The sequence below is a fragment of the Coturnix japonica genome, chromosome 9 (genome assembly GCF_054131305.1).
Source record: "Coturnix japonica strain WE chromosome 9, WE-NBRP24, whole genome shotgun sequence".
NCBI classification, from domain to species: Eukaryota; Metazoa; Chordata; class Aves; order Galliformes; family Phasianidae; genus Coturnix; species Coturnix japonica.
Genome location: NC_140671.1, coordinates 18268198 through 18282208, shown reverse-complemented (window position 1 = coordinate 18282208; position 14011 = coordinate 18268198).

Genomic DNA, 14011 nt, shown 5'->3' with positions numbered 1-14011 from the left:
TCCACAAAGTGATGTTGATTGTCACACAGTAGCACCCATCACTTGCCTCCTCCATCAATCAGCTACAGTCTTGTTGGTGAACCTGAAGACAAAAGGTCAGCGCGCTGGGACAAACAGCCACACACCAGTATCACAGAGTCACAGAATGACCCAGGTTGGAAGGGACCTCATGGATCATGAAGAACAAACCCCCCTGCCTGGCAGGGCCACCAAACATACACCTTTACTAGATCAGGTTGCCCAGGGCCCTGTCCAACCTGGCCCTGAACACCCCCAAGGACGGGGCATCCACAACCTCCCTGGCAGCCCGTTCCAGGGCCTAACCACTCTCCTAGTAAACAACTTTCCCCCTAACATCCAACCTAAATTTTACCTCTTTCAACTTAAATCAGTTTCCCCTTGTCCTGCTATTACCAGCCCCCTCCTCATCCTATGTGGAACACCAGTGCCAGCAGTGCGGCTGCCATTTTAGAACCCTCTCCACGTCACCTTGGTCACTGCTGCCGCGCGCAACGCACTCGCCTCTGACAGCTGTGGCAGTTAGCAGCCATGTCGGCAGCTAAGAGGGCTAGGGTAGAAGTTTTCCCTGTTTCAGGCGGGAGGATGGAGCTGGGGGCCCTAGGAGTGAGAAGGAGGAGGGGGCCCGCCATGACCACCAGGCAGAGGAGGGGTAAGAGAGCCATATTCCATCATGCCTGGACCAGCCCCGTGACCACCACCCATGTGGAGCCTATGGAGGTGGATCCACCTCCAGATGAGCGAATGGAGGTGGATCCACCTGCAGAGGAGCCCATGGAGGTGGATCCACCCGCAGAGGAGCCCATGGAGGCGGATCCGCCCGTGGCATAGCTGGCCTGACACCACACCACCGTGCCAGGCCCCGCGCTGGCATGGTCACAGCTCCACCGTGGCTGGTCCAGGCGCTGAGCTCCTTACCCGCTGCACGGCCCCCGCCCCCTGCATTAGCTGGGTGGCTTTTTTGTAACATCTGTTCCTCCTTTGGGCCTATTCTGCAGCCACATTCTGTGGGCCCCCAGTCCTATCTTTACCCTGTTTGTTCCAGTCCCTGTTTCTATAGTTGGTTTTTGGGTTTAGGTTAGTTTTAGAGTTAGGTGTAGGTTGTTGTTAGTGTTTTTGAGTTAGGCATAGGTTATTGTTTGTGTTTTTGAGTTAGGCATTGCTTATTGTTCATTTTTTAGTGTTAGGAGTAGGTTAGGAGTAGGTTTAGTGTTAGTAGTTGGTGTTTTCCTGTTAGGAGTTTGTTCCTCTTCATTCTTTAGTGTTAGGAGTAGATTGTTGTTCCCATAGTAGAGTTAGGCATAGGTTACTGTTGGTACTGTAGGGTTGGGCGTGGGTTCCTACCAGCAGCTGGCAGCAAACAGCGCTCGCTCGGTAAGCACACGTCTGCTTTCTCCCCCGGAGCCGTGAGTGCGACTGCCATGAGAGCAGAGGTCTGATACCATCTGCGAGGGATGGGATTTGCATCCGGTGGCTTTTCCGTTGCAGAATGTCCAGCAGCAGAGCGTGAGTGGCCGTGAAATGAAGCTGGGCCTCAGGAGAGCCGTCTAGAGCTGCGTCACGAGCTTCCTGCATGGCCAGCGCAAGGTAGGTGTGCTTTACTTTAAGCGTGCACTGAAGCGGTGTTGGTTAAGCACGGCTCACTCCTCTGTCTGCAACAGATGGGCTTTCTGCACGCTTTATTGCTGTGGCCGGCATTGAACAGCACAGCAGCAGCGAGGCCTCGAACATGTCCACAACCAGGTACGTGAATGTGAGTAAATTTAGCTGTGTGAATGATGTTATTGTTCATATTAGTAAGGCAGTATTCACATGTGTGTGATGGAGCTCAGGGATAGCTGAGCTGAGATTTATTCTTGCCTGGTAAATTTTCCCTTCTTTGACACCCACCCGTCCTCTTGCTTCTCTTCCCCTCACCTGTAAGTGCAGCAATACTGAAGGCTGAGGGCTCTTCTCCGAGGCAGGCGCTAAAGGGCAATTGAAATGCAAGTTTGTTGTCCCTCTTTGTTCTTGGGTCGGTAGCCCAAGGTGACCAAGCTTCAGAGCACTTCTCTAAGTCAGCCTGGAAATGTTTCTAGCAGGAAGTAACTCCATCACAGTGCCTGAGAGTAATAATAGTAATAGTAATAGTAATAGTCTCGTGCGGGTTGGAAGGGACCTTAGAGATCATCGAGTCCAACCCCCGGGATTCCAGCCTCTGTGCTACAGGGTGGCACTTCTACCACTTGCACCACAGGGGGATTCGAACACCCGGGCCCCGGTGTTGCAATGCAGCATTCCTACACCTGCACCACGGGGGCACACAAAAAGATGCCTCTTTTTTCCCCCTCACAGCAGGAAGCCTCCGTGAAAGCAGTAGAGCAGCAGGCTGTCTGTGCTATGGCTGCTGAACTGCATTTCTGGCCACCTGAGATCCCTGAGCCCATGCTAATGAAGAACATGCTGCGCCACAGACTCTTCTACGGAGCCGTTTTGCAGCTTCTCTGTGCTGGCCATCATGCTGCAAGTTTCCAAGTTCCCAAAGGCAGTAAGTGGTGCTCTCATGGGATAGGAGAAAGGCACGGGCAACTGGGTGGGAGGAAACCATCTGTAACTGTTGCCAGCAGCCTGGAGGTGCCAGCTCAGTCTTATCCTGTGGCTACTGCTGCTCCCTATGAGCTGCCAGGCAGAGAGTCCTCCCGCCCGTGCAGGGACCGCCTTGCAGGAAAGGGCTTTAGGCTCTGGTTTGTGTGGGATTTGGGGAACGAGACAGGGGTGGAGTTTCTTGTGTGCCCGACTGTCAGGAAGGCGGTTCCCAGTTCTGGCAGCCCAACGTGCCCAGCAGGGTGACTTGAGCTCCCAAAGCGAGCCGCCAACCAGTTGTTAGCTGAGAAGGTTCCCTGAGCGTTTCCGAATTGATTCTTGTAGGACTCGGAGAGTCTGGGGACTGAGACTTGGGAGAGAGTGAAGAAAGCTGAGGCAAGGCAAGCGCTGCTCAGCTGAGGAAGAAAGCCGAGAAGGAAAGCAGAAAGCAACGATGATGGCCTGAGCAAGAAGCTACAAAGGACAGCAGAACCACCTGCAGCGCTTTCTCGGAGGTGGCACCAAAAGCTGCTGACTGAACAGTCCAGTTTACCGGCACAGCCGTGCTTTCCCTGTCATGGACGGTGGAGATGATGGAAGTGAACTGGACAGGAAGGACTTGTGCTGCGTTAGAAGCAAAGAGGGCTTCACCTGTGCAGGACTTGGTGTACGGCAAGAGCTGGAGACGCTGCGTTCCTTCAGGGTGTGTCTCTTGAGGTCCAGGCCTAGTGTAGGGTTAGGTTGAAATAGGGCTGGCTGGGACTGGAGAGGGAGGAGGTGACGTAGCCCTGGGGTTTGGCTTCTCCTTGGGTCTGACTGGAGGCTGAGTGACTGATTGCTAAGCGGAAATCCTGGGCACTGGGGCTTCATTTTGGGGTGTGGGCGGGGTAATAAATAGAAGCCGAGTCCTTTTGTACTCAATAAAATTGAAGCGAACTTTCTAAACCTGGTGCTGCCTCTTTCAGTAGCTGGTCAGAACGTCCCTCGCTCGGGCTGGCAATCACAGGGCGATGAAGCGGTCGGCTTCACGTCTCTCCCTTGACATGGTGCAGGTTTTCCCCCGTTTCCTTGTGTGTCTTCCCAACCTGTGGCCTTTCAGCCAACCCGTAAGTGCTGGTGACAGGCTGTGAGCATCTCCTTGCTCTCTGAGGACTGACAGAAAGAAACCAGAGGAGGGGAAGCAGCCCGGCAGGAAGAAGGGTGTCCCGTGCTCAGCCCCTTGAGTTGGCCTCTCTTCCCTGAGGGTTCTTTCAGCTTCTGATGCACCGTGTGCTGCTGTTTGCCCTGGGAAGCCCAGCTGCACGCTGGCAGCCGTGGCCTGTGCATCAGCCTCCCCTTGAGGCCCAAGGAGTTGTTTGTTTTTATGTATTCAGTATTGGTGTGGCATTTTGTTGTTTTGTTCAGCTTTGAGATCAAGGGGTAATTTAACACCGTTGGAAGTAATTGGGGTTCAGGAGTAGCACATGCAGAATTTTGATCACGCAGCAAGTTGTGATTTCTACTGTGTTGAAGAACTGGCACACACATATACGCCTGCAGCCGGAGCTTGATTGACTCTCGTCAATACGGCCTTCCAAATCCCGGCCCTGGGGAGCTGTCCAAAAATTTTCCAACATTTTGTATTACCTAAGTTTATTTTAAACAGCCAAGGAGGAGTAATCTCTTAAAGGCTTTTTTAAAGGCATTGGACTAGGTTTTGATTATCACGTCTCAGGAAGCTTCTGCATTCCACCTAGTGCTAATGGGATAAATCAAGAGCAGATTACACAAGAGATTCAGGCCTTGCTGCCAGTCTTTTATGAATCAGAACTTTGTTTCATGTTGCCAGATATTCTGGTTTCCTTTTCAGGAGATTCCTTTGCTGTATATTAAGAAGGCCAAGGGCATCCTGGCCTGCATCAGAAACAGTGTTGCCAGCAGGAGCAGAGAGGTGATTGTCCCCCTGTTCTCAGCACTGATGAGGCCGCAGCTCGAGTGCTGTGTTCAGTTTTGGGCCCCTCAGTGCAAGGAAGACACGGAGGCCCCGGAACGCGTTCAGAGGAGGGCAACAAAGCTGGTGAGGGGTCTGGAGCACAGGCCGTATGAGTTGAGGCTGAGGGAGCTGGGATTGTTCAGCCTGGAGAAGAGGACGCTCAGGGGAGACCTCATTGCTCTCTCTAACTTCCTGAAGGGAGGCTGTAGTGAGATCCGGATGTAGTGTGTAGGTCAGATCTATGAGGCAGGAGCTGCTGTGGGGCAGATGTGGGTCAGATCTATGGGGCAGGAGCTGTTGTGGGGATGATGTGGGTCAGATCTATGGGACTGGAGCTGCTGTGGGTCTGATGGGGGCTAGATCTATGGGGCAGGAGCTGCTGTGGGGAAGACGTGGGTCAGATCTATGGGGCAGGAGCTGCTGTGGGGGTGATGTGTGTCAGATCTATGGGTCAGGAGATGCTATGGCGCTGATGTTGGTTAGATATATGGGGCAGGAGCTGCTGTGGGGTAGATGTGGGTCTGATCTATGGGGCAAGAGCTGTGGTGGGTCCGATGTGGGTCAGATCTATGGGGCGGGAGCTGCTGTGTGGCTGATGTGGCTCAGATCTATGAGGCAGGAGCTTCTTTGGGGCAGATGTGGGTGAGACATATTGAACAGGAGCTGCTGTGGGGCTTAGGTGGATCAGATCTATAGGGCAGGAGCTGCTGTGGGGCAGATGTGGGTCAGATCTATGAAGCAGCAGCTTCTGTGGGGCACATGCATGTCAGATCTATGGGGCAGTAGCTGCTGTGGAGATGATTTGGGTGAGATCTCTGGGGCAGGAGCTGCAGAGGGGCTTATGTGGGTCAGATCTATGGGGCAGGAGCTGCTGTGAGGCTGATGAGGGTCACATCTATGGGCCAGGAATTGCTGTGGGGTAGATATGGCTCATATCAATGGAGCAGGAGCTGCTGTGGGACAGATCTAAGGGGCAGAAGCTGCTGTGGGGCACATGTGGGTCAGATCTATAAGGCAGGAGCTGCTGTGGGGCACATGTGGGTCAGATCTATGAGGCAGGAGTTGCTGTGGGGCAGATGTGGGTCTGATCTATGGGGCAGGAGCTGCTGAGGGTCAGATCTATGGGGCAGGAGTTGCTGTGGGGCGCATATGGGTCAGATCTATGGGACATAAGCTGCTGTGGGGCTGCTGTGGGACAGATCTAAGGGGCAGGAGCTGCTGTGGGGCACATGTGGGTCAGATCTATGAGGCAGGAGCTGCTATGGGGCAGATGTGGGTGAGACATATTGAACAGGAGCTGCTGTGGGGCTTATGTGGATCAGATCTATAGGGCAGGAGCTGCTGTGGAGCAGATGTGGGTCAGATCTATGAAGCAGCAGCTGCTGTGGGGCACATGCATGTCAGATCTATGGGGCAGGAGCTGCTGTGGAGATGATTTGGGTGAGATCTCTGGGGCAGGAGCTGCAGAGGGGCTTATGTGGGTCAGATCTATGGGGCAGGAGCTGCTGTGAGGCTGATGAGGGTCACATCTATGGGCCAGGAATTGCTGTGGGGTAGATATGGCTCATATCAATGGAGCAGGAGATGCTGTGGGGCAGATCTATGGGGCAGAAGCTGCTGTCGGGTATATTTGAGTCAGATGTATGGGGCAGGAGCTGCTATGGGGAGATATGAATCTGATCTATGGGGCAGGAGCTGCTGTGGGACAGATCTATGGGACAGGAGCTGATGTGGGGCTGATATGGGTCAGATCTATGGGGAAGGAGCTGCTGTGGGGCAGATGTGGGTCAGATCTGCGGGGCAGGAGCGGCTGTGCATCAGATCTATAGGACAGGAGCTGCTGTGGGGCTGATGTGCATCAGATCTATAGGACAGGAGCTGCTGTGGGGCTGATGTGCGTCAGATCTATAGGACAGGAGCTGCTGTGGGGCTAATGTGCGTCAGATCTATAGGACAGGAGCTGCTGTGGGGCTGCTGCGGGTCAGATCTATGGGGCAGGAGCGGCTGTGGGGCAGATCTATGGGACTGGAGCTGCTGTGGGGCACAAGTGAGTCATATCAATGGGGCAGGAGCAGCTGTGGGGCACACGTCGATCAGATCTATGGGGCAGGAGCTGCTGTGGGGCTCATGTGGGACAGATCTATGGGGCAGGAGCTGCTGTGGTGCTGATGTGGTTAAGATCTATGAGACAGGAGCTGCTGTGGGGCAGATGTGGGTCAGATCTATTGGGCAGGAGCTGTTGTGGGGCACATGTCGGTAGATCTATGTGGCAGGAGCTGCTGTGGGGCAGATGTGGGTCAGATCTATGGGGTACGTGCTGCTATGGAGCTGCTGTGGGTCAGATCTATGGGGCAGGAGCTGCTGTGGGGATGATGTGGCTCAGATCTATGAGGCAGGAGCTGCTATGGGGCAGATGTGGGTCAGATCTATGGGGCAGGAGCTGCTGTGGGGCAGATCTATGGGACTGGAGCTGCTGTGGGGCTGATGTGGGTCAGATCTACGGAACAGGTGCTGCTGTGGGGCTTATGTGGGTCAGATCTATAGGGAAGGAGCTGCTGTGGGGCAGGTGTGTGTCATTTCTATGGGGCAGGAGCTGCTGTGGGGCTGGTGTGGGTCAGATCAATGGGGCAGGAGTAGCTGTGGGGCTGATGTGAGTCAGATGTATGGGGCAGGAGCTGCTGTAGTGCAGATGTGGGTCAGATCTATGGGGCAGGAGCTGCTGTGGGGTAGTTGTGGGTCAGATCTATCGGGCAGTATCTGCTCTGGGGCACATGTGAGTGAGATCTATGGGGCAGGAGCTGCTGTAGTGCAGATGTGGGTCAGATCTATGGGGCAGGAGCTGCTGTGTGTCAGATCTATGGGGCAGGAGATGCTATGGCGCTGATGTTGGTAAGATCTATGGGGCAGGAGCTGCTGTGGGGTAGATGTTGGTCAGATCTATTGTGCAGGACCAGCTCTGGGGTATATGTGTGTCAGATCTATGGGGCAGGAGCTGCTGTGGGGCACATGTGGGTCAGATCTATGGGGCCAGAGTTGCTGTGGGGTAGATGTGGGTCAGATCTATGGGGCAGGAAATGCTGTGGGGCTGATTGCGGTAAGATCTATAGGGCAGGAGCTGCTGTGGGGTAGATGTTGGTCAGATCTATTGGGAAGGATCTGCTGTGGGGTAGAGGTCGGACTGATCTATTGGGCAGGAGCTGCTGTGGGGCTGATGAGGGTCAGATCTATGGAGCAGGAGCAGCTGTGGGGCACATGTGGGTCAGGTCTATGGGACAGGTTCTGCTGTGGGGCTAATTGGGGTATGATCTATTGAGGCAGGAGCTGCTGTGGGTCAGATCTACGGGGCAGGAGCTGCTGTGGGGTTGCTGTGGGTCAGATCTATGGGGCAGGAGCTGCTATGGGGCACATGTGTATCAGATCTATGGGGCAGGAGCTGTTGTGGGGCACATGTGGGTCAGATCGATGGGGCAGGAGCTGCTGTGGTGCACATGTGGGTCAGATCTATGGGGCAAGAGTTGCTGTGGGGCACATGTGGGTCAGATCTATGGGGCATAACCTGCTGAGGGGTATATGTGGGTCATATCTATTGGGCTGGAGCAGCTGTGGGTCTGATGAGGGTCATATCAATGGGGAAGGAGATGCTGTGGGTTAGATCTATGGGGCAGAAGCTGCTGTCGGGCATATGTGAGTCAGATCTATGGGGCAGGAGCTGCTGTTGGTCAGATGTGGTTCAGATCTATGGGGCAGGAGCTGCTGTGGGGTTGATGTTGGTCAGATCTATGGGGAAGGAGCTGCTGTGAGGCTGATGAGGGTCACATCTATGGGCCAGGTATTGCTATACATCTGACTCACATATGCCCGAAAGGAGCTTCTGCCCCATAGATCTAACCCACAGCAACAGCTACCCCATTGATATGACCCACATCTGCCCCACAGCAGCTCGTTCCCAATAGATATGAACCACATGTGCCCCACAGCAGCTCCTGCCCCATAGATCTGACCCACAGCTTCTCCTGCCCCATATATCTGACACACAGCAGCTCCTGCCCCATAGATCAGACCCACATCTGCCCCACAGCAGCTCCTGCCCCATAGATCTGACCCACATCAGCCCGACAGCAGCTCCTGCCACATAGATCTTACCCACGTCTACCCCACAGCAGCTCCTGCCCTACAGATCTGACCCACATCAGCCCCACAGCAGCTCCTGCCACATAGATCTGACCCTCATCTGCAACACAACAGCTTCTGCCCCATAGATCTGACCCACATCAGCTCCTGACACATAGATCTGACCCAGATCAGCTCCAGCCTTAGAGGTCTGACCCTCATCAGTCCCACAAGAGCTCCTGCCCCATAGATCTGACCTACATCTGCCCCACAGCAGCTCCTGCCCCATAGATCTGACCCACAACTACCCCACAGCAGCTGCTGCCCCATAGATCTTACCCAGATGTGCCCCAGAGCAGAGCCTGTCCCATAGATCTGCCCCACAGCAGATCCTGCCCCATAGATCTGACCCAAATCAGCCCCACACCAGCTCCTGCCCCATAGATCTGACCCACATCAGCCCCACACCAGCTCCTGCCCCATTGATCTGAACCATATCAGCCACACAGCAGCTCCTGCCCCATAGATCTGACCCACATGAGCCCCACAGCTACACCTACCCATAAATCTGAACCACATGTGTCCCACAGCAGCTCCTGCCCCATAGATCTGACCCACAGCAGCTCGTGCCCCATAGATCTGACCCACCTCTGCCTCACAGCAGCTCCTGCCCCATAGTTCTGACCGACAGCAGCTCCTGCTCAATTGATCTAAACCCCATCAGTCCCACAGCAGCTCCTGCCCCATAGATCTTACACCAATGAGACCAACAGCACCACCTGCCCCATAGATCTGACCCACATCAGCCCCAAAGCAGCACCTTTCCCAAAAAACTTACCCAAATCAGCCCCAGAGCAGCTTCTGCCCCATAGATCTGAACCACAACATCTCCTGCCCCATATATCAGACCCACATCTGCCCCACAGCAGCTCCTGCCCCATATATCTGACCCACATCTACCCCACAGCAGCTCCTGCCCCATATATCTGACCCACATCTACTCCACAGCAGATCCTTCTCAATAGATCTGACCCACTACTGCCCCACTGCATCTCCTGCCCCATATATCTGACCCACAGCAGCTCCTACCGAAATGATCTAACCCCCATAAGCCCCAAAGCGGCTCCTGCCCCATAGATCTGACCCACATCTACCCCACAGCAGCTCCTGCCCCATAGATGTGACCCACATCAGCCCCAGAGACTCTCCTGTCCCATAGATCTGTCCCACAGCAACTCCTTCCCCATACATCTGACACACAGCAGCACCTGCCCCATAGATCTGACCCACATCAGCCACACAGCAGCTCCTGTCCCATAGATCTGCCCCACAGCAGCTCCTGTCCCATAGATCTGACTCATATTTGCCTGACAGCAGCATCTGCCCCATAGATCTTACCCACATAATCTCCACAGTAGCTCCTGCCCCATTGTTCGGACCCACATCTGCCCCACATCAGCTACTGCCCCATATATCTGACCCACGTCAGCCCCACAGCAGCTCCTGCCCCATAGATCTGACCCACATCAGCCCCACAGCAGCTCCTGCCACATAGATCTGAATCACATCTGCCCCACAGCAGCTCCTGCCCCATAGATCTTACCCACATCAGCCCCACAGCAGCTTCTGCCCCATAGATCTGAACCACAGCATCTCCTGTCCCAAATATCTGACCCACATCATCTCCACAGCATCTCCTGCCCCATAGATTTGAACCACAGCATCTCCTGCCCCAAATATCTGACCCACATCTGCCCCACAGCAGCTCCTGCCCCATAGATCTGACCTAAATCAGCCCCCAGCACCTCCTGGCCCATAGATCTTACCCACATCATCTCCACAGCATCTCGTGCCCCATAGTTCTGACCCACATCTGACCCACAGCAGCTCCTGCCCCATAGATCTGACCCTCATCAGTCACACAGCAGCTCCTGCCCCATAGATCTGACCCACATCATCCCCACAGCAGATCCTTCCCCATTGATCAGACCCACATCTTCCCCACAGCAGCACCTCCCCCATAGACCCGACCCACATGTGCCTCACAGCAGCTCCTGCTCCATAGATGTGACCCACATCAGCCCCACAGCAGCACCTTCCCTATAGATCAGACCCACATTAGCCCCACAGCAGCTCCTGCCCAACAGATCAGTCCCACCTCTGCCCCACCTCAGCTCCTGCCCCAAAGATGTGACCCACATCTGACCCACAGCAGCTCCTGCCCGATACATCTGGCTCACATATGCCCGACAGCAGCTTCTGCCCCATAGACCTACACCCACAGCATCTCCTGCCCCATTGATAAGACCAACATCAGCCCCACAGCAGCTCCTGCCCCATAGATCTGACACACATATGCCCCACAACAGCTCCTGCCCCATAGATCTGACCCACATATGCCCCAGAGCAGCTCCTGCCACATAGATCTGACCCATATCAGCCCCACAGCAGCTCCTGCCCCATAGATCAGACCCACATCTGCCCCATAGCAGCTCCTGCCCCATAGATCTTACCCAAATCATCCCCACAGCAGCTCCTGCCCCATATATCTGACCCACATGTGATCCAGAGCAGCTCCTGCCCCATAGATCAGACCCACATCTGCCCCACAGCAGCTACTGCCCATAGATCTGACCCACATCTGCCCCACAGCAGCTCCAGCCCCATAGATCTGACGCACATGTGACCCACAGCATCTCCTGCCCCACAGAAATGTCCCACATCTGCCCCATAGAAGCTCCTGTCCCATAGATCTGACCCACATCAGCCCCACAGAAGCTCCTGCCCCATAGGTCTGATCCACATGTGCCCCACAGCAGCTCCTGCCTCATAGATCTGACCCACATCAGCCCCACAGCAGCTCCTGCCCAATAGATCAGATCCACATCTCCCCCACAGCAGTTCCTGCCCCATAGATCTGACCCATATCTACCCGATAGCAGATCCTGCCCCATAGATCTGGCCCACATCAGCCCTATAGAAGCTCCTGCCCCATAGATCTGATCCACATGTGCCCCACAGCAGCTCCTGCCTCATATATCTGAACCCCAGCAGGCAAACATCAGCTCCTGCCCCATAGATCTAGCCCACATTGTCCCACCGCATCTCCTACCATATAGTTCTGATCCACATCATCTCCACAGTAGCTCCTGCCCCATAGATCTGCCCCACAGCAGCTCCTGCCACATAGATCTGACCCACATATGCCCCAGAGCAGCTCCTGCCCCATAGATCTAACCCACATGTGCCCCACACAGCTCCTGCCACATAGATCTGACCCACATATGCCCCAGAGCAGCTCCTGCCCCATAGATCTAACCCACATGTGCCCCACACAGCTCCTGCCACATAGATCTGATGCACATGTGACCCACAGCATCTCCTGCCCCATACATCTGAACCACATCTTCATCAGAGCATCTCCTGCCCCATAGATCTGACCCCCTTGTGCCCCACAACAGCTCCTACCCCATATATCTGATACACATGTGCCCCATAGCAGCTCCTGCCTCATATATCTGAACCTCAGCAGGCAAACATCAGCTCCTGCCCCATATACCTGAGCCAAATCTGCCCCACAGCAGCTCCTGCCCCATAGATCTGACCCATATCAGTCCCACAGCAGCTATTGCCACATAGATCTGACCCACAGCAACTCCTGTCCCAAAGATATGACCCACATCTACCAAGCTCCTGCCCGATAGATCTGACCCACATATGCCCCAGACCAGCTCCTGCCCAATAGAAGTTACCCCCATCAGCCCCACAGCATCTTCTGCCCCATAGATCTGACCACCATCTTCACCACAGCAGCCTTCTGCCCCATAGATCCGACCTACATGTGCCCCACAGCAGCTCCTGCCCCATTGACCTGACACACATGTGCCCCATAGCAGCACCTGCACCATAGATCTGACCCACCTCTACCCCACAGCAGCTCCTGCCCCATGGATCTGACCCACAGCAGATCCTGTCCCAGAGATCTGCCCCACAGAATTTCCTGCCCCTAAGATTTGACCCACAAGTGCCCCACAGCAGTTCCACCCCCATAGATCTGACACACATACGCCCCACAGCAGCTCCTTCCCAACAGATCAGAAGCACATCAGCCCCACAGCACCTCCTGCCCCATAGATCTGACCCCCATCAGCCTCACAGCACCTCGTGCCTCATAGATCTGACCCACATCTGCCCCACAGCAGCTACTCCCCATAGATCTGACCCACATCACCCTAACAGCTACTCCTGCCCGTTAAATCTGACCCACTTCTGCCCCACAGCAGCGCCTGACCCATTGATCTGACCCACATCTATCCCACAGCAGCTTCTGCCCCATAGATCTGACCCACCTCTACCCCACAGCAGATCCTTCCCAATAGATCTGACCCACATCTGCCTCACAGCACCTCCTGCCCTATAGAACTTACCGCAATCAGCCCCACAGCAGCTCCTGCCCCATATACCTGACCCAAATCTGCCCCATAGCAGCTCCTACCCCATAGATCTGAGCCACATATACCCCACAGCAGCGCCTCCCCCTTGGATCTGACCCACATGTGCCCCACAGCAACTCCGGCCCTTAGATCTGACACAAATGTGCCCCACATCATCTCCTGCCCCATAGATCTGACCCCAATCAGCCCTACAGCAGCTCCTGCCCCATAGATCTGACCCACATCAGCTCCACAGCAGCTCCTGCCCCATTGATCTGACCCACCTCTACCCCACAGCAGCTCCTGCCCTATAGATCTTACGCAATCATTCCCAGATCAGATCCTGCCCCATATATCTCACCCACATCTGCCCCATAGCAGCTCCTGCCCCATATATCTTAGCCACATCATCCCCAAAGCTGCTTCTGTACCATAGATCTGACCCACATCTACCCCACAGCAGCTCCTGACCCATAGATCCGACCCACATGTGCCCCACAGCAACTCCTGCCCCATAGATCTGACCCACAGCAGCTTCTGCCCCATAGATCAGACCCACATCTGCCCACAGCAGCTCCTGCCTCATTGATGTGACCCACCTCTACCCCACAGCAGATCCTTCCCAATAGATCTGACCCACATCTGCCTCACAGCAGCTCCTGCCCTATAGATCTTACCGCAATCATCCCCACTGCAGCTCCTGCCCCATAGATCTGACCCACATCTGCCCCATAGGAGCTCCTGCCCCATAGATCTGAGCCACATCATCCACACAGCAATTCCTGCCCCATAGATCTGACCCACATATACCCCACAGCAGCGCATGCCACATAGATCTGACCAATATCAGCCACACAGCAGCTCCTGCCCCATAGATCTGACCCACATGTGCACCAAAGAAGCTCCTGTCCATAGA